Source organism: Oryctolagus cuniculus, chromosome 18 (genome assembly GCF_051225735.1).
Source record: "Oryctolagus cuniculus isolate XC-2025 breed Fujian yellow rabbit chromosome 18, ASM5122573v1, whole genome shotgun sequence".
NCBI classification, from domain to species: domain Eukaryota; kingdom Metazoa; phylum Chordata; class Mammalia; order Lagomorpha; family Leporidae; genus Oryctolagus; species Oryctolagus cuniculus.
In genome coordinates, this window is record NC_142884.1 from 16,977,265 (window position 1) to 16,999,702 (window position 22,438).

The following is a 22,438-nucleotide window of genomic DNA, read 5'->3' on the forward strand; positions in this document are numbered from 1 at the left end:
CCAGGAACCTAGGTCTGCAGAGGAGGGCGGGGGAGGCTGCACTAGCTCATGGGGCTCACTGCCCTTCCCTTTTCCCCCCGTCTCTGAAGCCACAGGGGCCAGGGGGCAAACAGTGGCTGGACGGCCCTGGAGGCCACCCCTTCCACACCACGCTCACACGCTGTTCAAAACCACCAAGGGCAGCACACCACACACCTGCACCCTTGCCCCTCTCAAAAGCACGGCCGGCTCTCGGCAGGAGTTCGGTAGCATCCAGTCAAGTGGAAGGCACACTTGGGACTTGGCAAGTGCTCTCCTGGGAATGACAGGAGCGTGGGGCCCAGGAGCGTGTGTGGGAAGGCTGGAAACGAGACACACGCTCATCCACAGGGTACGGCGAGAGAATAGTGACCCACCGGCCCGGGGGCGGCACCCGGCCGACCAGAAGGAGGAGCAGCTGCAGCTGCCCGGCTAGAATCAGCACTGACGCCAAACAGCAGCAGCCACACCACACACGCCAGGGCTCTGATCAGCCTCAGCCCAGTCCCAGGCAAAACAAAACAAGGATGTTTCCCGACGCACAGGGAGGGCGGGGCCGGGAGTTTCAGGGATGGGGTGGCTGGCACCCCGTTTCTCCTCCCGGAGGGTGGTTGCGTGCGTAGGTTTTCCATTTACAGCATTAGGCATCACCGCACGTGTTACGTCCCGTGCACCTTTCAGTGCGGAGTCCAACCACTGACAAGTACGATTTTACAGAACACGTGCACACGTCCGTCTGTCGCGGCGAGCATCCCTGCCGCCCTACTGCTGTGGCGGCCATGTGGCAGGGCCCTGACGCCCGAGCCCACCCCCACAGGGCCAGGGCAGTGGCTTCCAGTCTCTGTGAGTACAGACGGGCAGCTCTCATGTCCCCGGGATGTGAGCACGTCTGGGTAAATGCCCAGAAGTAGAACTGCTGACAAAGGCCACCGGGCCAAGGGGCCCTGTGCAAGGGCTGCCCGCCCCCACCCCTCAGCCTCCCAGCGCAGCGCTGCCACTCCACTCGGATCTGCAGGCAGGTCTGAAGTCCCACCCTCCCAGCCCCGCTTCCATCTGCGCCCTCTTATCTGGAGCAACCATCAGCATGTCCTCTTCCGCTAAGTGGCTATTCCAAGTCTTTGTTGTTTCTGCTGGGTCAGGGAGGCCTTTGTAACCTAATCTGACCGCGTCCCTGTCCCTCTCGCTGCACAGCCTAAGCTACCTCCTCGCTAGGGCCCCAGGCCTTGTCCACAGCTCTGTCCTCACATCCTCCCGTCACCTGCTCCAACCCCACGCAACTGACTTCCCTCACTCGGGGAATTCACATCAACAAACCCAATCCAATACGTGCCCACGCTGCCCCGGCTGGGGGCCCCGCTCGTTCCCTTTCCTGTGGACTTAGAACCAGACCTGGCACAAACAGAATGGACAACTCCAGCTGACGCAGGCCGGCTGCAGGGATGGGCAAGGAGCCAGTCTGAGGTGGGCGCCGTGGACAGGCCCGGGGAGTGACAGAACCCTGGCTTCCCACGGGGCCTGAGCAGGTGCGGGTGCAAGCACCAAGCACGCAGCCCCAGTCCAGACAGCCGGCGACGGCAGCCAGGCTGGCAGGAGCGGGACAGGGAGGCTCAGACCGTGTTCCGTCGCCCGAGGACAAGCAACAGGGGAAGAGCAGTCAGGTGCTGCAGCTGAGGGTGAGGCAGGAGGCAGGGACGGCTCAACAGGGCCGACCGCGGCGGCACGCTCCACACCGCGGGCCTTCCGCGAGCTCCACCGGAGCGGGAGGACTTGGGCTGCCCAACAGTCAGGCCTGTCCCCAGCTATGGCACTCAAGACACTGGGGGTAAATAGGGGTCAGTGGGCCCAAAAGGAGACCCAGGAATAGACCCACTGTGGCTTTTTTTTTTTTTAAGGTTTATTTATTTATTTGAAAGTCGGAGTTACACAGAGAGGAGACGCAGAGAGAGAGAGAGAAAGAGAGAGGCCTTCCATCCCACTGGTTCACTCCCCAATTGGCCGTAACGGCCGGAGCTGTGTTGATCCGGAGCCAGGAGCCAGGAGCTTCTTTCATGTCTCTCACGTGGGTGCAAGGGCCCAAGGACTTGGGCCATCTTCTACTGCTTTCCCAGGCTGTAGCAGAGAGCTGGATCGGAAGTGGAGCAGCTGGGACTTGAATCGGCGCTCACATGGGATGCAGGCACTGCAGGCGGCAGCTTTACCCGCTACGCCACAGCACCCGCCCCGTGGATTTTTTAATTGTAAACATTCACGTCTTTCAAAGGATTTTTCATTTCACTTGAAATGCAGCGAGAGACCTTCCTTCCACTGGTTCACTCCCCAAATGGCCACAGTCGCCAGGGCTGGGCCAGGCTGAAGCCTGGGTCTCCCACGTGGGTGCAGAGGCGCAAGCACTCGGGCAGCAGTCACGGTGCTCCGTGCTCGTCAGCGGGAAGATGGGATGGAAGCCAAGACAGAGTCTGCACCGGGCTGTCCGATATGGTGTGTGGAAGCTTACCTGCTGCGCCGAAAGCCTGCCCCGACCCACTGGGTTTATAAAAATCTGATGTTTTCACTGTGATAAAATATATATATTTATCATTGTAATCATTCCTAAGTATACAGTTCAGTGGCTTTAAACAAATTCACAGTGTTGCATAATTATCACCAGCATCATATACTCAAACCTTCTGATCATCCCTAACGAAAACTCAGTACCCAGGGGCTGGTGTTGTGGCACAGTGAGCTAAGCCACCACCTGTGACACCAGCATCCCATATCAGAGTGCAATTTGAATCCTGGAGGCTCCACTTCCGATCCAGGTCCCTGCCGATGTGCCTAGGAAGGCAGTGGACGATGGTCCAAGCATCTGGGCCTCTGCCACCCACGTGGGAGACACCAAAGGAGTTCTAAGCTTTTGGCTTCAACTTGACCCGACCCCAGCTGTTATGGCCATTTGGGGAGTGAACCAGCAGATGAAAGAGCTCATTCTCTCTTTCTGCCTTTCAACAAACAAACAAAACTAGTACTCATTAAAGAGTGCCAGCCCCGTCCCCATCCGGTCCTGGTCCCTCGGCCCGTACTCTCTGAGCCGCCGTGCTCGCCACCTCACATGGCGGACCCGGTCAGTGCTCCCCTGCTGTGTCCGGCTGAGCTCACCAATCTGTGTTCCAGGCCTGCCCGTGCTACAGGGCCAGCGGGCTTTCTCCCCAAAACTCCCGCTGCTGCTCAAGCTCTGCTGTCCTGACGGCTGACGGGCTAAGGACGGAGACTGAGCTAACGATGGGGTCTGGGGGGCTGGCGAGGGGTCTCTGGGTAACTTGCCCTTGGAAGGTGCTCCTCCACAGAGATGGGTCTGAATTTCGGAGTTCAAGTTCGGCCTTGTTTCTCCGTCTCCTTCCTGGCTCACCACGTGATTGTGCCTCTGTACCCACCACGAGCAACAGACTCCAGCCTACGGGGCCCCCGATCCTGTAACCCCCACTGGAAGCAGAAACAAACCTTCCCGTGCCCAGGGGAGCTCCTCTGGGTCTTTTCATTAAAGCAACAAAACGGACAACAGAAACCCACAATGGTATCTCTCGAAGCTTCGTTTCCCTTCACGGCTGCCCAACAGTCCCGGCGTGCGACGTCACGCTCCCTTCCCCTGTTCCCCTGCTGGGGGGCCCTGGGCAGCTCCCACCCTTTGGCTCCATGAACAACACCGCTACGGAGGGTGGGCACACGTGTCTGTTCAAGCCACTGCTTTGCCGCTCTGGCTGTACTCTTGGGAGTGGAACTGCGCATTCAGAAAGCCATTTCACGTGTAACCTGAGACTGCCAAACTGTTTCCTGCAGCGGCCACAGCATTTTACCTCCCCACCAGCAGTGCTTGGGGTTCCAATTTCTCCACAGCCACTCCAGCAGGTGGGAAGCGGTGCTTCCTGGGGCAGCTGATTTTGGAGGGAGAGGCACTGGCGTTTCAACAAGCAGTGCTGAACGGCTGTACCACCGCTTCTGACACAGAAACTCACAAGGCTCCTGCACTTATAGGTGCAATGTCGAAAAACTTTTAGGAAAAAAATGCAATAGGAGAAAATCTTCAGAATCTAGGTCAAAGTACAGGGTTTTTAGCTTTGACACTAAAAGCACAATCCAAACAGGAAAAATCAGCAAAGTATCTTCATCAAAACTAACAGCGTTTGCCCCGTTGACAGTCCCTGAGAGCAAAGGACAAGCCACAGACGGGGACAAAACACAAGCATCTGACACAGGACCAGCACAGGAATAGAGAACTGCCCACACACGGCAGTGGGAAGCCGGGTGAGCCAGCGAGAGCACAGGCAGAAGACACAAAGAGAAACCTCACTGGTGCGAAGCCCAGGTGGCGGATAAGCCCGCGAAGGTGGTCGACATCATCGCCATTAGAGAGATGCAAGTGAAAACCGCAAGGAGCTCTCGCCACACACCATCAGAAGAGCTAAAGGGAAAATAGGGACACGATCAAATGCTGGTGAGGACGCGGAGAAACTGGGTCGCACAGGCTGCTGGTGGAACGCACGACGGCCCCCTCCGGAAAATAGCCAGGCGACGTCCGTGAACCACGCAACCAGCACACTGCCCGGCAGCTGTATGTCTGCGTATTTGTCCCAGAGAAACAGGAATTCATGTTCACATGAAAACTCACATGTCAATGTTTACACAAGCTGTATTTGCAATAGCCAAAAGCCAGAAATAACCAGATGGCCTTGCTGGGTAACAGGTGCCTCTCCGTGCACCCAACTGTCTGGAGGGATCTCCAGATTACACCGAGTGAAAAAGCGCACCCCGAAAGGGCACACCCAGAGTGACTCCACTTTCATAACATTCCTGAGAGGACAGAATTCTAACCACCGCCCCCAGACGTGTGTAGACACGTGGCCGGCAGGGGTGTGTAGACACGTGGCCGGCAGCGGTGAGGGATGGCAGGGAGGCCCGCAGTGGCAGTGCCTGTGCGATTCTGCTCTACGCTGGCGGCACTGGGCGCACACAGAGGATGTGCCCGACCCTGTACTGTCTCCTACGATGCACGCGCACCTGCAACTGCTTCCTGAACCCCACGCGGACTGCTGTGCCCTGGGTGCTGAGCGCCCCCCGCAGGTGTGCGTGTTAAAGGCCTGTCTCCACGGCGCTACTCCTGGGAGGAGGGAGGGCCCAGAGGGTCACTGGGGGCAGGCCCTTGGCAAAGCAGTTCCCGCGGAGGGCGGTTAGAAAGCCCGAGCTGGGCGCCCACTCTCCGTCTGTTTCCTGGCTGCCGTGGGGTCCGCCCTCTGTGCTACTGTACCACCTGCCACCCACCGTGAGACCCCGGACCACCAAGCCCGTATCCTGCCGTTTGGACTTGGAATCGCCAACACGTGAGCCTCTCTCTTTGCCACCCGCGTAGCCTGTCTCAAGTATCTCACTGCAGTAAGGAAAAGCTAGCTTCCATGTATTTAAAAACATCAATAATTTGTGAAAAATGCCAGCCCATCCCCATCTTTGAGCCCTTGAACGTGCTGTCGGCTCTCCTGGGAGCACAGCCAACCCTGCTCCTGTAAGGTCTCGGCGCACGTCTCCTCCTCCAGCAAGCCCTCCCTGATTTCCAGGCTTCCCACCGCCACCTGGCCTCTCCGCATCAGAGATGTCACGCTGGGGCCCGTGCTTTCCCCAGGTCACTCTAGGCTGTCACTGTGCGATGCTGTGTGGCCCGCAAGTCCCATGAGGTCAGGGCCTCCACCGTCTTGTTAGGCTGAACTCACAGGAGACACCCAGCAAACAGCTGCAAAACCAACGAACACCCCAAGAATGGTGCCCGTCAGAGGAGGCTTCGGGTGCCATTATCCTTATGAGTTCCATTTTACATATGCGAAGCCGAGGCTCAGAGGTGAGATCGAGGCTACCATATACCAACTGCACCCAGCTAGAAGGGCGCAGAGCCCGGCGGCGGCAAAGCCAGGGCAGCCGGGTCCAGAGCCTCAGGTAGTAACCTCCACCCCAGAGGCCTCTGAAGAAGTTTGGATGATTCTGGCAAACGAGACGGGGGTCGGGAAGAGAAGGGACCCTCCCACCCCAGCCCCCATCCCATTCCTTCCTCCAGGAAGGCCCGCAGCACAGAGGGCCTGCGGTGGGCACCATGGGGGGAGCTGGCGAGCCAGCGGAGCTGCAGGCAGGGGCTGAGGGCCCCAGGGCACCTCCCAGGGCTCCCCAGGGCTGGGCTGCTCCCACCAGGCCCGGGGGCGGGCACTTGTGAGCAGTGTTGGGAGCATTCCCATGCTCGGAGAAGCTTTAGGGCCAACTGCAGCCAAGCACCGCAGGTCTCCCGCCATCGCCAAGTGGTGCAAAACCTCACAGGGTAAGACTGGACGCTGCTCAGGAGGCAGATAAGGGCCAGCAAGTGTTTGCCCTTTGGCTGGGGAGGGGGTGAAGTTGGGGGGTGTCTCAGCAAGTAATTCTCTATTCTCTTGGGGGCACCCGAAACCTTTCCTAACTTACAGAACAGAAGACCACTGGGAGCAGGAAGCCGGGGCTGCGTGGAGGAGGGGCTGGCGCCACCTGTCTCCTGGCCTGGGCGGGAGCACACGGAGGAGCCGTATAGTCAGTCACGAAGCTGAATGGGGCAGTGCCAAGCCCCTTTCTGTACCTGCCGGATGCCACACCAGCGCGCAGGAGAGACAGAGACGAGTGTTCCTGACAACGGGGGCCGTCTGTCTCTGTGTCTGCATGCCCTGCAGTCTCTCTCCTCGCTCGCTCTTCCCCACAAGCACACACGCTCCAGTGCACCCACACTCTGCCCTCCCCTCGAGGCTGTGGCTGCCACCGTGCTGTCCACCTGCTCTGCTTCTGCCAGGACAAAGGCCCGGGCTCCAGGCCTCTGCACGCTGGGGTCCTGCTCAAATCACACTCTCCAGGGAGGCATTCTAGCCCGGGACACACAGTGGGAAGAGTTACTACAGACGGTCCATACTACTGCACCCGTGTGGGAGACCCGGAAGAAGCTCCAGCTTCCTGGCTTTGGTGTCCCCTGAGCGAGGACAGTCCCTGGCGGGATCAACAGTGCCTGTGCTGGACACCCCGGACAGGGAGAACAGCAGGTGGGGACACGAGGCTAACGCAACCCCAGACAGGGAGGGCACTGTCCACGCGTGTTCTGCAGAGCAGGGGAGCGCGTCCGGCAGAGGGGAGGGGCCAGCCCAGGCTCACTCAGCCATACTGGGCCAGGATCCCACCATGGGCCTGACCCTGGCCAAGTCCTCTCCCTTCACCGAGTCATCCTTGCATTTGTTCACGTGCTCACCAGCTCTGTTCGGTGGGCTCAGAGGGTGCCACGGCAGTGAGTAAGAGAGCCCCCGTCCTCCTGGGGGACAAGACAACTCCCAAGCGGAGAGGGCACGGCTGGGAGCCAGGAACCCTGTGAGGAACAGGGAAGAGGAGGAAGGACCAGCGAGAAGGCCAGCGGGGGAGCTGAGGGCTGGAAGTGAGGGGCGGGGGGAGTAGCAGGAGACCCGGCAGCTCCCCCCCCCCAGGGCCCTCATCACAGCCTTCTGAGGAGTGCGAGGTCACTGTAGCTGGGTACAAAGCCACCCAGGGCGGCACTGCTGGGCAGGGAGACACGGGGAAAGAAGCCCCTTTTAGTTAGGGGACTGTAGTCCTAGCAAGGCAGGAGCAAGGCTAAGAGTTAATGATGGGGGTGGCGCTGTGGCGTAGTGGGTAAAGCTGCCTGCAGCACCTGTATTCCATGTGGGCGCTGGTTCAAGTCCTGGCTAATCCACCTCCAATCTAGCTCTCTGCTAATGTGCCTGGGAAAGCAATGGACGATGGCCCAAATGCTTGGGCCACTGTACCCGCGTGGGAGACCCAGAAAAAGATTCAGGTTCCTGGCTTTGGATCAGCCTAGTTCTGACCATTGCAGCCATTTGGAGAGTGAAACAGCAGATGGAAGGTCCCCACCCAGCCTCTCTGTAACTCAGCCTTTCAAATAAAATAAGTAAATCTAAAAAAAAAAAAAAAAAAGGAGTTAGTGATGGCGGCTGTGGGCAGCTGGTCCAGCACACATAGCCCTTGGCTCCCAGCCCAGGCCCTCAGGTCTCTCTGGCCCCACTCCTGCTGTTCCTGGGGAGCAGCCTCACTGGCAGCGACGTCAGAGTTTTCTTTCATTCCACTCTTTCACTTTACTTATGTGACAGGCACAGGGAGATTATCCACCTACTCTCTCCCCAAACACCCACGACAGCCAGGGCCGTCAGGAGTCACGAACTCAACCCAGGTCCCCCAACGCAGGTGGCAGGGACCCAAACGCCTGAGCATCACCTGCTGCCTCCCAGGGCGCACTAGCCTGAAGCTGGAATTGGAAGCCAGAGCCAGCCCTCGAATCCAGGTACTCGTCCCAGGTGGCACCGTCTCTATCTTCTCCCACTTAGGTGCTTGGATTTTAAAAGTTAACTTGACAATCACACAAACATCAGGCACACCCTGGTGCTCAGACACAGCAGCACCATGAAAGGATGGGACCCGAATCAGAGCCCAGCTCACAGGAGCGACCCCACGGCGACGGCTCCAGGCTGCGTGCCGCTCCCCAGCACGGATGCCCACGTCTGCACAGCCAGCCGTGCGACAAGCTGCCGGACAGCCTACAGGTCAAAGGTGACAGGACAGGTAGACAAACTGAGACTGGCTCAGAAGCCCCCGGGGCAGGCATGAGGACGTGGAGGGATTCCCGCTGAAGTCTGTCCTGCGGCAACACGGTGGATGGGATCTCGGCTGAGACAGTCGGGGGTGTGGATGCAGATGACAAGGCCTTGCCATATGGGGCCCCGCTGGAGCTGGGCACAGACGGCGAGCACGTCCTGAGCGCATGCAGACCCTTCCACGGCACAGAGGCGCCGGGCGCTTTCCAGAAGGAAAGGAGACCTCATCACGACAGCGAGGAACTCTGGCTCGGCTACCTGTGAATGCCCACGACTGAGCCCAAGCCCAGCCCTGCCCCCACTGCTGCCTGTGAATGCCCACGACTGAGCCCAAGCCCAGCCCTGCCCCCACTGCTGCCTGTGAATGCCCACGACTGAGCCCAAGCCCAGCCCTGCCCCCAATAGCTGCACGGTCTTAGCAGCCGGCCCACTGATCCCGCAGCAGGCCCTGGGAGGCTGGGGTGGCTTCACCCCCCTTTTCTCGACACGCAGGGACTCAGAGAGGGCGGCAGGGGGCAGGCGAGCCGCTCTGCCAGCACTGGCTATCACTCCCCTCCTGCCCATCCGGACGGGCCTCCCGACCAGGTCGTACAGCCAGCCTCAGCGTCAGCCAGACGCTGTGCACTCCTCTGTGCCCCCCCACCCCAGGTGCCAGGAGCCCCAGGGAGCCCCGGGGAGGCCCTGAGGTGACCTCAGCACCCCCCCCACCTGAAGAACAGCCTCGGCCTGCAGAAACCATCTCCCCTCTGTGGCTGCAGCTGGATCCTGCCTCAAACCGAGAAGCGCAGGAGCTTCCGCGGGGGAAGCGGGAAGCAGGAACGTGGGGGCGGGGAGGGCCAGGCAGAGCCATCTGGCTGGCCAGGAGAAAGACAGTGGTGATGGAGGCGCACCCACAGGCACGGACACCTTCGCAGGGCCTCGGGCGCCTCGCCGGTGACAGGGAGGAACAGCCCCTCTCACTCTCGCCACCCTCGGTCACCTGGTCAGATGCCTGCCCAGTGCTCTCAGCCTGGCTCTGCATCACTTCCGTCACCAGAGCTGGACTACTCGCCAAGGCCAGGCCCTCGGGCCAGAGCCCGGGATTCACAGGGTCTGGGCTTGGGCCCCTGCAGGGGCTCCCTCTGCCCCAGGAGGGAGGCGATGGCGGGGAGGCGGCCCTGGTGGGAGGAGGACGTAAAGGAGACAGACTGACAGGGCAGCAGCCAGAGTCCAGGAGGCCCTTCTACCGGCCCCCTCCCCCATCCGGGGCTACCAGAGTCTGGGGCTGCCGAGGAATGCAAGGAATGAAGGCAGGCCTGGCACGGCCATCTCTGCACCCCACCCCCTCCGCGAACTCCCAGAGCCCATCTTGTCTGGCCCCCCACGTCCCCCCGCCAAGGGCCTCAGCCATCAACCATGGCTCAGTCCGCCCCATCTGAACACCTCCTCCCAGCCCCCTCCTCAGAGCTCCGGTCCTGCACCCCTGACCCTCTCTGGTGCCCCGAGCAAGCGCGGGACTGTGACAGCCAAGGGGCTCAGAGCTCACCAGCGAGAAGGGAGGCCACCAGGAGGACGAGGGGGCAGGCCGGGTCAGAGCCCGCCCTGGGCAAGGGGAGCCGCATGGGAAACAGGAGCCGGACCTGCTGCCTGCACCTCCAGTTCTCACGGGGATGGCGATGGAACCCTCTGCTGACCCACTGGAGGGCGCGGGGTATCCCCAGGTCTTGCCCCACTCAGGGGTGGGGCTGGGCCTGGCTCCTTCCGGCCACGCTGTGGGGAGACCCCAGCAGAGCTGCTCGCCGCATCCCTGAGCCTGCTCCCTGATAATTAAACTGTAAGCTGATTAGTCAAGGAAAACCTTTAATTAGCCCTTGAAATCGCTCAGGAAAATTATAGCCTCCTCTCTGGGCGCCCTGCCCGCCCTCCACCAGGGCCGGGGCGGTGCCAGCAGCAGCAGGGAATGGGGAAGTGGGCTCCCGGCCCTGCCGGCAGGTTGTTGCCTTGCCTTGCAAGGGAACCTGGGGAGCAAGACACCTGTGGGAGTGGAGCTGCCCATCACGTCACAGATGACCCTGGAAGAAACCCAACAGGAGCTGGGCAGGGCCTCTGAGAGCCACTGAAGACATCACGGAGAGACACACCATGCCCACGGAGCGGGAGCGTGTGTGCACCTACGCTGACAAGATGTGACACTCAGGCGGAATCGTAAAAAGCCAAGAGTGGTCAAGATCCTTTTGAAGAAGAACAAGTAGGAGGGACGCTGTCCCCGCAATCCAGACTTGGAAACTAAAGACAGCAGGACAGTGAGCAGCTGGTGTGGGAACGGCCAGAGCAGGAGAGAGAGCGCCCAGAGGCAGATGGCTCGTGCGGGGACAGGACCAGGCCCTGGGCAGCAGCGGGGAAGGTCGCACTGCTTCCACTCTGCGGTGCTGAGCGAGACCAGGTGGAAAACGTGCCCCTGGACACAGGCACAGGAAAGCCTAAATGTGAAAGGAAACCACCTTCAAACTAAGCACTCTCGTGCATTCAAAGACACAAAGCAGAAGTCTAAAGACAGCCACCAACTGGCAGAGGACTGGCTGACACCTCTGATGCAAAAGTTCTCGCCCAGAGTCCAGGCTGTGATGCAAAGCGATCAAAAACTAAAAGGCAGGGAAGGTGTTTGGCCTAGCAGTTAAGACAGGCTCAATACCCAGCTCCTGACTCCAGCTTCCGCTACGGCAGACCCTGGAAGGCAGTGGTGAGGGCTCAAATCGCTGGATTCCTGAATCGAGTTACTGGCTCCTGGCTTCAGCCCAGCCCAGCCCAGTCCAGCTCCAGTTGTGGGCATTTGAGGAGTGAACCATGAAATGGGGGAGCTCATTCTCTCTTGCTCTGTTTCTCCCTCTGACTCCAAAATTAAAGTAAACAAACAAAAACACAATGGCTTGTGTGAAAAATAAAAAGGCAGTAGTCATGTAGTGGGCTAAGCTCCACCTGCAGCACCAGCATCCCATATGGGCTCCATTTCCAATCCAGCTCTCTGCTATGGCCTGGGAAAGCAATGGAAGATGGCCCAAGTGCTTGCGCCCCTGCACCCACGTGGGAGACCCGGAAGAAGCTCCTGGCCCCTGGCTTCAGATTGGCACAGCTCTGGCCATTGCAGCCCTTGAGGAGTGAACCAGGGATGGAAGACCTTTCTCACTGCCTCTCCCTTTCTGTCTGTAACTCCATCTCTCAAATAAATAAAATCTTGAGAGAGAGAGAAAGAGAGAGAGAGAGAGAGAGAGAGAGAGAAAGAAAGAAAGAGAAAGAGAGAAAGAGAGAAAGAGAGAAAGAGAGAGAGAAAGAAAGGAAGGAAGGAAGGAAGGAAGGAAGGAAGGAAGGAAGGAAGGAAGGAAGGAAGGAAGGGGCAGGCAGAGAGCCCAACGAAAAGCCAGGCAAGTGACGTCACGGGGGTCTGGAGAACAGGTGAGAAGCTGCTCAGGGAAACACACACAGCCTGGGGCCACCACCAGGCCTGCTCAGCACTAGTTGCAGGGGAGCCACATCCCCTCCCGATCTGTCCAATAGGCTGGATGGGCGTGGCCACCGCCTGGGAGGGCGGGGCAGCAACAAGGGGGTACCATGCAGGCGTGGGGCCGCCACGGGCAAAGCCTCACCGTTTTCAAGAGGGTCCTGTACCCAGAACAAGGGCGCCACAGCTCAAGGTCACATGAGGCCTTCGCCTGCCTTCACACGCATGCGCCCCAGATGGCCAAGAACCAGGAGACGGCTCTGAACGCGTAGTGGGGGTCTACTTATCCAGTGCCAGAGGCCACAAGAGGTCGGAGCTCAGGCGTATTCATTAGAAAAACATGAGCATTTATGACTACATTTACACGCCAGGCCCCAGAGAAGTCAGGAGCAGGACTTCAGGGCCAGTCCAGCCGCCGGTGAGAGCCTCACTCTGGGGAGGCCTAAGTGGCCGCCAAGATTTGTGTACCTCCCTAGGTTCCTCAGGGTCTGCACGCTCCCCGGGCACAGGCAGCTTCCCTTCTAACGCACTTCCTCCTGGGAAAGCTTGCCCTGCACCCCCCGCCAGGCCAAGCCCATTACACACTGTGCCCAGTGGGTCGCTCGGTCTGTCTGCCAGTTTACTGAGATCACTATACACCAGGCCCTGGAAACACTGCAAGAGCCGCGGCATGGCCCTATGGCTCCAATGCCACCCCCACTGTCACGAGAGTAACAGACCCCCAGATCACAGCATCCCACAAGTAGCAATGTGGGCACCGCAAGACAGGAAAAGGGAGCGTAGGGGAGAGATGCAAAGAGGGTGCAGGGGTGGGGGTGGGAGGGAATGGGTGACAGGAGTGCAGGGGTGGAGGGTGCCACCAGCAGAGGGAGCAGCAAGAGCAAAGGCCCCGAGGCAGGACCCACTCAGGGGCAAGGCAGGCGAGGAGTGAGGGGGCCGTGCAGCAGCGCTGGGCACAGGGCTGTGGGGCCTCGCAGGCTTTTCCCTTGGGCGAGATGGAGCCATAGAGGGTTGCTGGCAGGGTTCGGACGCGTTGTGACCTCCAGCCCCCCCACCCCCCTGCCCCTGCTGCATGGGGACAGGCTGTGGCAGCAGCTGGGAGCAGGAGCGAAGAGGCTGCAGCCATGGGCTAGGAGAGTAAGGGGCCAAACCAGCTGGAAGCAGGAAGAGTGTGAGGAGACAGCTGACGCTCTGCAGGGGGAGCAACAGGCTTTATTGTTAATTATTTACCTGAAATGCAGAGACAGAAGAATCAGTGACAGAGAGATCTTCCACCTGCTGCTTCGCTCCCCAAATGCCGGCAACAGCCAGGGTCTGCACCAAGCTGTCAGGAGCCCTGAACTCAAGCCAGGTCTCTCACAGGCAGAGCAGGGGCCCAAGTACTTGAGCTCATCAGCAGGAAGCTGGAGCAGAAGCGGAGGAGCCGGGACTCTGAGACGAGGTGGACGTGCCGAGCGCTGTCTAGGCGCTGCGTTGAAGACCCATGCCCTTCCTGACATCTCACGTGTGAAGAGGGGGAAGCCAGGACAGGGCCAGACGTGGGGCCAATCAAGAGGTTGGACGGGGTGCTGGCTCCTGAGACGGGGCCACTGGGGGAAGACAGCTGGCTGTGTCTCCTGCCAGCCCGAGCTCAGGGAGAACTTCCTGGTATCGGCATTGGCCCTGGGCCCCGGGCCCCAACACAGGCCTAGCAAGGAGTCACCTGACTCCTGTTTCACGGCCTAAGAGCTGCAACGGACAGGGACATGGGGCAGAGAACACGTGGAGGAGCCACCCCAGGGATCACACGCCGAGGTCCCCTGAACGGAGCTGCGTGGCGGCATCCTGCAAAGCTGAAGACCCTGACCTCTGGCCCCAGCAATGCCCACCAAGGAGGCAGAGTGGTCTCTACTGAGGCCTGTGGTCCTCTGGGCCACTCTTTTTTTTTTTTTTTTTTTTTTTAAAGATTCATTTATTTATTTGAAAGTCAGAATTACACAGAGAGAGGAGAGGCAGAGAGAGAGAGGTCTTCCATCCTCTGGTTCACTCCCCAACTGGCCACAACGGCCGGAGGTGCGCCGATCTGAAGCCAGGAGCCAGGAGCTTCTTCTTCCCAGTCTCCCACGCGGGTGCAGGGGCCCAAGGACTTGGGCCATCTTCTACTGCTTTCCCAGGCCATAGCAGAGAGCAGGATGGGAAGTGAAGCAGCCGGGTCTTGAAGTGGCGCCCATATGGGATGCCAGTGCTTCAGGCCAGGGCGTTAACCCGCTGCGCCACAGCGCCGGCCTCTGGGCCACTCTGATCCGTCTCCACCCAGGTGCGGGAGAAGTGCCTGCTCACCTTAGAACGCAGGTGCACTTCTGCACACTTTTCTGTAGGCATGTGACAAGTCACAGGTGAAATCACAAATGCTGTATGTACGTATGGTGCTTCCAAGTCAAATAATCTGGAGCAGGCAGCTGTGGAAGATCTGGGGAAAAGGACAGGGCCCATGGGAGCATGGAAGGCCGGCCCCAGGGAGAGGAGGACAAGGACTAGGACTGCCTCCTGGGGTCCTGGCCTGGGGCCAGCGCACTAACGCAGCAGGCAGCACCCACCTGCTTTTTCCCCATGCCCAGCCTTGATCACTGGCAGCAGGGGGCGGGAGGGGAAGAGGGAGGCAGGCGAAGCCCTGGAACCTCCCTGAGCCCTGGTGTGGGTCACTTTTTGTCCTGTGGGAGGGGCGAAACCAGACCTGGGGAGCCAGCTCGAAACCAGTGAACACAATGCGGCTTTATCAGGAGTTTCCAGGGCCGGGCCAGGTACCCTGAGGGTGGGACAGAGGGGGCCCAGGAGGGAGGCTCTTCCTGTGAGGACCTCACCCTCTGCCCCCACCTGTCCACTCATCCTCTCAAAAGTTCCACTCCAGCCTGAAATGAATATGCAAAAAGCGGGGAGGCCAGGAGAGCCTATGACTGCCTGGACTGGGTTCTGGGAGTGGCAGAGGGCGTGGCCACAGCGGTCAGGAGCCAGACATCCTGGGTCCAAATCGGAGCCCTGCTTGCTCTGTGCTCCCGGGCAGATCTCCCAACAGCTGATAACAGTAAGGGCAATCTCGGGCTGAGGGGAGGGAGGCCGGGGGCGGGGCGCCAGTCAGTACACAGTCAGTCTCGGCAGCACACGGTCAGTACAGAGAGCAGAGAGCAGTGCATGGTCAGTGCCACGAGCGCTAGACGGCAGCTGACATGTTCCCAGCAGTTACCGTCTGCTGGTCCCGCCAAATACATGCTCCTGGACAAAGAACCATCCCCAAGGAGGTCGCGTTTCACACGTGGACATCAAGGCACAGAGATGAACTGACCAACTGGGGTCAAACAGCTAGGAAGTGGCACAGCTGGCCCCGGGGTCCACGCCCTTGACCTCCTGGTGGCACACAGGCGAAGAGCTCCAGAAGGGCGCCAGGACGGCCGGGGCTGCGTCCCACACTGGCCACCTGCTTGTCCTGAGGCTGGCCTGGGCCTCAGTTTTCGATCAGGGACTGACAGCTCTCAGAAAAGGACAAAGATGCACCACTCCACACAGGAAGTAGGACCCCACAAGGACCGCGTGTCACCACGTCACTCCCGGTCCATGGCGGCGGGGGCACGGGGAGAGCCGGCGCCATCAGACACAGGGCTTGGGAGTGTAAACCGGCACCACCTCCTTGGCAGAACTCACAAGGCACACAGCACAGACCCACAGCCACTTCTAGAATATTCCACAGCTGCACTCACAAGCAGGTCCAGCCCTGTTGGCAGCATGAAAGGAAGCCAGCGGGGCACACCCCACGACACCTGAGACGGCACTGTGTGTCCTGATGCAGCAGTCCGGAGGGAACACAACCGTGGGAAGTCGGCTCCGTCTGGGAGACAACAAAAGGGTGGGTGTGCACCTGCAGGAACCCCGGCTGGACAGGGCCCGGCGGCGGGGGCAGGAGACGCGCTCGGCACGTGTGCCTCTGGGCGGGCGCAGTGTTTCAGCTGCTGTTTAGGGGAACAGGTAACAGGCACACAAGCTGCAACAACGTGCCTGCTCAGCATGAAAATGCAGAAGAGTGATGCCCGTGCTCAGCCTCTGGGGGCCGGGGCGCACCCCACCACGGCTGTGCACGGAGCCCAGAGGATGGGAAGTGTCCCAACAGGACACGCGCGTCGCCTCCAGGAGGCAGGCAGAGCTCAGTCGCCAGTCATCAGAGAGCACTTTGCACGGCCCCACCAGGGAGCAGCAAAGCCCCTTACCGGGTGAGGCAGCTGAGGCCCAGGGAGGGTCCCAGCCCGCGCAGACTGCCAGACTGTGCGCCCTGGCAGGGACGATGGTCAGCGCAGGCCCATAGAGCCCCAGGGGTTGGGCAGCAGTGACGGCGGCCTCTGCCACGCCTGCCCGAGCTGGATCCCCTGGGACTGGCGGAGTTCCCCCTCTGACCCTCTTTGGCTCCCCCAACCTTCCTGCAGCCGCCACATCTGGCAGACAATAAGTCCTGGCCCCGGATGGTGGCCGGGCCAGGAAAGGTCCCATTTCCCTGGCCGTTACTTGGAAGGAGACAGCTTCCTGCCGGCAGCACCTGCGGCCGCCCAGCTTGGGTGATGGGAGAAACAGCTGCTGGGGACACCCCTGATGAGCGTCTGGCCAGGAAGTCTGCTCTGCCACGAGCCAGCAGGACAAGAAAGGGCAGGGGGCACAGGCCGCCCTGAAGGAGAGGGGCACCCAGTGCCCAGAAACTAGCCAGGTCACTCAGGTCCCCAGGGAACTGCTTTCTCAAAAAGGAACCCAGGAATGAGCCCTGTCTCGTCAAAGCCACTTCCAAGTCACTAGAGGCAGCCAGAGCGGTGACTCGGGAGCCCTCAGTCTTTGTCACTTCCCTGCTGTGTGACCTCAGGCAAGTCACATGCCTCTCTGGGTCCTCTCGGGTCTGTTCGTTTTCTCCTCTCCAAATGGGAGGATGACAGCATGGAAAGACAGAGGAAGAATCTAACAGGTGGCAGCTACAGAAAGTGCAAAGGCCCTGAGGTCCAAATGTGCTTGGGGTCCAAAGACCATCTAAGAAGCTGCTTTTGCCTAGGCCAGGAGGACACGGCAGATAACCAGGGCCATGGACTGGGGCGGGGGTTGTGGATTTCAGTCTGTGTGCAATGGGAAGTCATTAAAGGCTTCGGCAACATCTGCTTTCCCTTTTACACGGCACACGGTGGGGGTGGCGACAGGGAGGCTGACGGCCCGGCCGGGCAGAGAGGGTGGGCAGGGTGAGGTGACGGTGGGGGAGTGTCCCGTGTGCCAGCCAAGATCGCGCGCATGTTACCACAGTGACCCACTCATTGTCACAACGCCTCCTGAAGTAGAGATGCCCCCTGGGGAGAACTGGGTCACAGTAGCAGTCACTGCCCCACTGCCCTAGGGGGAAAGGTCAAAGGTCTTCCCAGCCGGCCTCCTCCTGTGACCCATCCCCCCATGCCCAAGCAGCCTGGTGAGAGGTGGGGGTGGGGGTCCATGGACCCTCACGTCTCAGGGCCGAGTGTCAGCGTGGGCCACAGCCTGCCCAGCAACGTCGGGGAAGGGCAGGGGTAGCATCTCCACTGCAGGGACGTGCCCCAGAAAGGCTCTCGCCATGGCACACAGGAAACATTCCAGAACGTTCACCTCGGCGCCTTACAGCCCAACAGGAAACCCCCTAAACGGCCGCCTGAAGGTGAAGGGCTGAGTGCTGTGTGACACAGACGCTGAGACACCAGCGGGGCAACAGGGCCAGTCCCTACCGACCCGGAGCCTGCCCTGAGCAAGCAGGCGAGGTGCAGAGGGCGGCCGCCCCGAGAGCAAGCGCGGGACTCCCGAAGGCCTGAGGCAGGCCCCGCACCAGGCCCAGTGAGGCTGAATCCGGATCTCTCCAGCGGGCTACGCACAGCGTCTCAAAACAATTGATTTGAGAGGCAGGAAAGACAGAGAGGATGGACAGAGCCGGCACTCCCACGTGCTGGTTCACCCCCCAGATACCTGCGGAGTCCGAGGCTGGGTCATGCCGGAGCTGAGGGCTGGGCACACAGTCCAGGTCCCTACCGCAGGAGGAACCCGGTGACCTGCGCGCCACCACCACGCCTGCCAGGGGCTGCTCTGGCCGGAACTGGGACCACGACTGGAACACACAGGCTCCAACCTGGGATGCAAAGGCCAAGTGCCCGCTCCCAGCCCTCAGGCGACCGCCACGCACGGCCAGAACTGAGAAAGACTTCTCCACGCGGCCATGTTCGAGAGCAGAAATGCACAGAAAACTGCAGAGGAGCGCTGACTGCCAAGTCCACCGCCGCTGGCAGGGAGGCCGGGCGGGACGGGCGAGGCGTGGACGAAGCCCCTCTGTCTGACCCTTCCCACGTTGAGGCCTGGCCTGGCCTGGCCAACGCCCCACGCAGGAATGCTGCACTGAACTGAACGCCCTGCTTTTCCCAAGTGGAAAATGTCTCCCACGGACAGAACTGGCAAGTGAGAAATCACCCATGGCTGAGAAGTGACAGGGCAGGGACCTGAAAACGGGGGTCCACTGCCAAGGCCCTGCTCCACCTTCTCTGCGCGGAGCCCCGGGACGCTGTGCGAGCTGGCACCGCCAGGCTCAGGGCTGGGCTGGCCTCACAGGGCTGCTGGCAGTGTGCCGGCTCCCAGATCCTTCCGTGGCAGGAGCGGGGGTGGGGGCGGCAGCTCCCAGGGAAAGCCAGGAGGCACCAGGAGAGAGGCCGCCCCGAGTGGCGCCCCAGCAGCGGCGGCACAGCTGAGGCCGACACGGCACCCACGCGGCTGCCCCAGCACTATGCCCACTCGCAGAGCCCGAGTGAGGCGGCGGCTGGGGTGTGAAGCAGGCAGCCCGCACCAGCACCTGCTCGCTCAGCTGCTCGGCAGGCCAGGTTCCCCTGCACCATGGCCCCTTCCGGGCTGAGCCCCCCGGGTCTCACCCTGACTCCCAGCAGGACCCTCCCCGGCCACGTGCCCTGACCTCCACTCCCACCAGGACCTCCACACACACTGCTCCTTCTGCCTGGTGCTCCCTTCCCCCCGCTCACACTCGGCCTTCAGGGCTTCCCCAGGGGACGTTCCTGGGGACACAGGCCTCAGCTGAGGCCTAGGGCACGGGCGCCCCAGGGTTCCTGTGCGTGGCCTCACAGACTCCATCACCCTCTGAGGACCAGGTCACCAGCGGCGGGGGAGAGGGAGGGGTGTATGGGAGACACCAAGAACCCTGGGGCTAGAAGTTGCACGGGTCTCGTCCACTGCCACAGGGCTACGGGTGGCACGTGCACCCTAAGCAGGGCGGGCAGACAGCAAACAGGTGCCCCGAGAGACAGGACAGGGCAAAGGGTGGGGAGACAGGGAGGGCAGGGAGAGGCCCTGGTCCCACCGGGAGGGGCACAGGAGAGAGGGCGCAGCGTGAGGAAGATTCTTGGCAGAAGGAGCAGGAACAGATGAAGGCAAGCAGGGCGGGAGCCACGGGAGAGCAGCAGGACACAGGTGGGGACACACGGCACCACCAGGGGCGCCCTCCCGGGCCTCCGCAGCCTCACGCCGGGCCACCCACAAACACCCCCTCCCTTAGGCCCACAGCAATCCCCCCTCCCAGATCACACCCTTCCAAAGAGGCCAGGCGGGCAGCCTGTTCCTGCCCAGGGAGTGGCCAGCCCGGCCCAGCCCCTGCCTCCAGGAAGAGACTTCAGACAGTGGACAGGGCGGCAGCTGGGGGCAAGCCCCCCGCAATCATCCAGCGCCCGGCTTCAAACCTGCTCTCTGCCTTGGCAGACTTCTGGGCCTCGTTTTCCCTCTCTGTCAAGTGGGTCTGTCCCTGGCACTCACTGGGCAAGACTGTGGTGAGGATGAACCCAGTCCTGGGCGCCCCGGGCTCTCGTTAACCATTAACCCACACGGCAGAGACTCGCTCACAGGCTCTGGGCCACAGAGTTGGAATCCCAGGGCCCCCGGGCAGACCTCCCACCCTCCTAATAACGGGCGAAGACCCCACAAGGCGGTAGAGCAGAGGGAAGAGGGGCCGGCCCCCAGCAGGTGCTTTCTCTGAGTGCCCGATGGCTGCTCTTGGTGGGAGGGGGCGCTTCTTCCCACCACCTGGAGCCTCCTCTGACCTCTCTCCCGGACGCCCCCCTTAGCTTTAACTTTTGACTTTTCCCGACATCTGGGCGCTCGCACCTTGACCTTGCACCCTCTGGCCACGCCCAGCCTTCGGTCCGCTGAAGGACGCCCCCCTACCTAAAAGCCATTCATCTGCCTGGCCGGTGGCGGCCTTAAACCTCCGACGCCGCCCCCACCCCCGCACCCTCGAGGCTGTCACCTCAGACCCCCGTAGGCACAACTTCCCCTCAAATTACCTCAGACCCCCGCCCCCATTTTCGAGACTCGCCCCACCCCTTCGAACGCGCCCCCACTTCAAATTTCAAACTTTGTCCTCCTCTTTGCCACGCCCCCTCGGCCACTTCGACCTCCCATATCCTCTCCACCTCCCTCCCACCGGCGTTGACCCTCGACCCCTCCGACGAGACCCTTCCCTCCACGGGTGAACTTTGACCCCAGCGGCCCCGCCCCCTCCCCGCGTAAACGCGTCCCACCGCCAGCGCCCGGTCCGCCACAAACCCTTAGCCTGATCGCCCGCTTGTACCGGTTCGGCGCCGCAGTCGCTCGCGGCCTAGCTGCTCAGCTCAGAACTCCGCGCCCTCGCGCCTCCTTCAGCTCTCTTGCGCCGCCGCCACCGCGGCCACTGCCGCCGCCATGTTGAATCTTCAACGAACATCCGGGGCTTTCCCCCTTCGCCGCCCACCTGTCCCCATAGCAACGGCGCTGACCGGGCAGTGGGCCGGGCTTGTCCAGGGGCGGAGCTGAGCTGCTGGTAGCGCCCACTCCAGCCTCTGATTGGTGCAGATTGTCCAATCAGGAGCCGTCCGAACGAAAATGCCAAGTGGGGATTGGAAAATTTGGAAAAGGTGCGGTGGGCTGGATCCCGGCCAGCGCAGGTTCTTAAAGGGACAGGACTTGTAACAGAGTCCCAGCTTTCCCCAAAACGAATTTCGGAGCGTAAGACAGCAATGGCTTCATAACGGCCCAAACAGCCTCTAATCGCTCACTGTGTGTCAGGCAGCCGGCTTTGTGCTGTGCTTGCGTTGACTGAACTAGGGCCACAGGAAATACATAGTAAGTTTTGAATGTCAGTCCGCCTGAGCCCGAGACCCTGATCTTAATTTTTTATTAAGTTCTTTTTTTAAAAAAGATTTATTTGAAAGAGTTACACAGAGAAAGAAAGAGAGAGAGGTCTTCCATCCGCTGGTTCACTCCTCAGATGGCTGCAACGGCCGGTGCTGCACTGATCCGAAGCTAGGAGCCAGGAGCTTCTTCCAGGTCTCCCACGCAGGTGCAGGGGCCCAAGGAGTTGGGGCAGCTTCTGCTGTTTTCCCAGGCCAGAGCAGAGAGCTGGGTTGGAAGAGGAGCAGCTGGGACTCGAACTGGCGCCCATATGGGATGCTGGCACTGCAGGCGGCAGCTTCACCTGCTACACCACAGCGCCGGCCCCTCTTTTTTATAAAGTTTTTTCTAAAGTGCCAAGAAGGGGCCGGTGCTGTGGTGCAACAGGTTAAAGCCCTGGCCTGAGGTGCTGGCATCCCATATGGGCGCCAGTTCTAGTCCCGGCTGCTCCTCTTCCTATCCAGCTCTCTGCTGTGGCCTGGGAAAGCAGTACAAGATGGCCCAACTCCTTGGGGCCCTGCACCCACATGGGAAACCCAGAAGAAGCTCCTGGCTCCTGGCTTTGGATCAGTGCAGCACCGGCCATTGCAGCCATCTGGAGAGTGAACCAGCGGATGGAAAACCTCTCTCTCTCTCTCTCTCTCTCTCTCTCTCTCTGTAACTCTGTCTTTCAAATAAATAAATCTTTTAAATTTTTTACAAAGGGGCAAGAAAATCGAAAGTACAAAAAAAAAAAAAAAAAAAGAGCCAACACTGTGATGTAGTGAGTTAAACATCTGCCTGTGAGCTGACATCCCATAAGGGGGCATCAGTTCGAGTCCTGGCTGCTCCACTTCCTTTTTTTTTTTTTTTTTTTAAGATTTATTTATTTATTTGAAAGGCAGAGTTACAGAGAGGCAGAGAGAGAGAGAGAGAGAGAGAGGTCTTCCATCCACTTGTTCACTCTCCAGTTGGCCACAACAGCTGGAGCTGAGCTGATTCGAAGCCAGGAGCCAGGAGCTTCTTCTGGGTCTCCCACGTGGGTGCAGGGACCCAAGGACTTGGGCCATCTTCTGCTGCTTTCCCAGGCCAT

General features: G+C 60.5%; 1 protein-coding gene across 4 annotated transcripts in view; it reads right to left on the bottom strand.

Annotated features, from left to right (window-relative positions):
• PAK4 (p21 (RAC1) activated kinase 4) overlaps positions 1 to 20,955 on the bottom strand; it is a 38,008-nt gene extending 17,053 nt beyond the window's left edge. For 2 of the 4 annotated variants that reach the window (XM_002711469.6, XM_070062235.2), the window contains exon 1: positions 20,789 to 20,955. The gene's annotated coding sequence lies outside the window, so the exon portion shown is untranslated. Of the gene's footprint in view, positions 1 to 20,763 lie in introns of all 4 variants that reach the window. The other 2 variants (XM_008257151.5, XM_008257149.5) reach the window with 2 other exon arrangements.
• Positions 20,956 to 22,438: the final 1,483 nt, after the last annotated feature.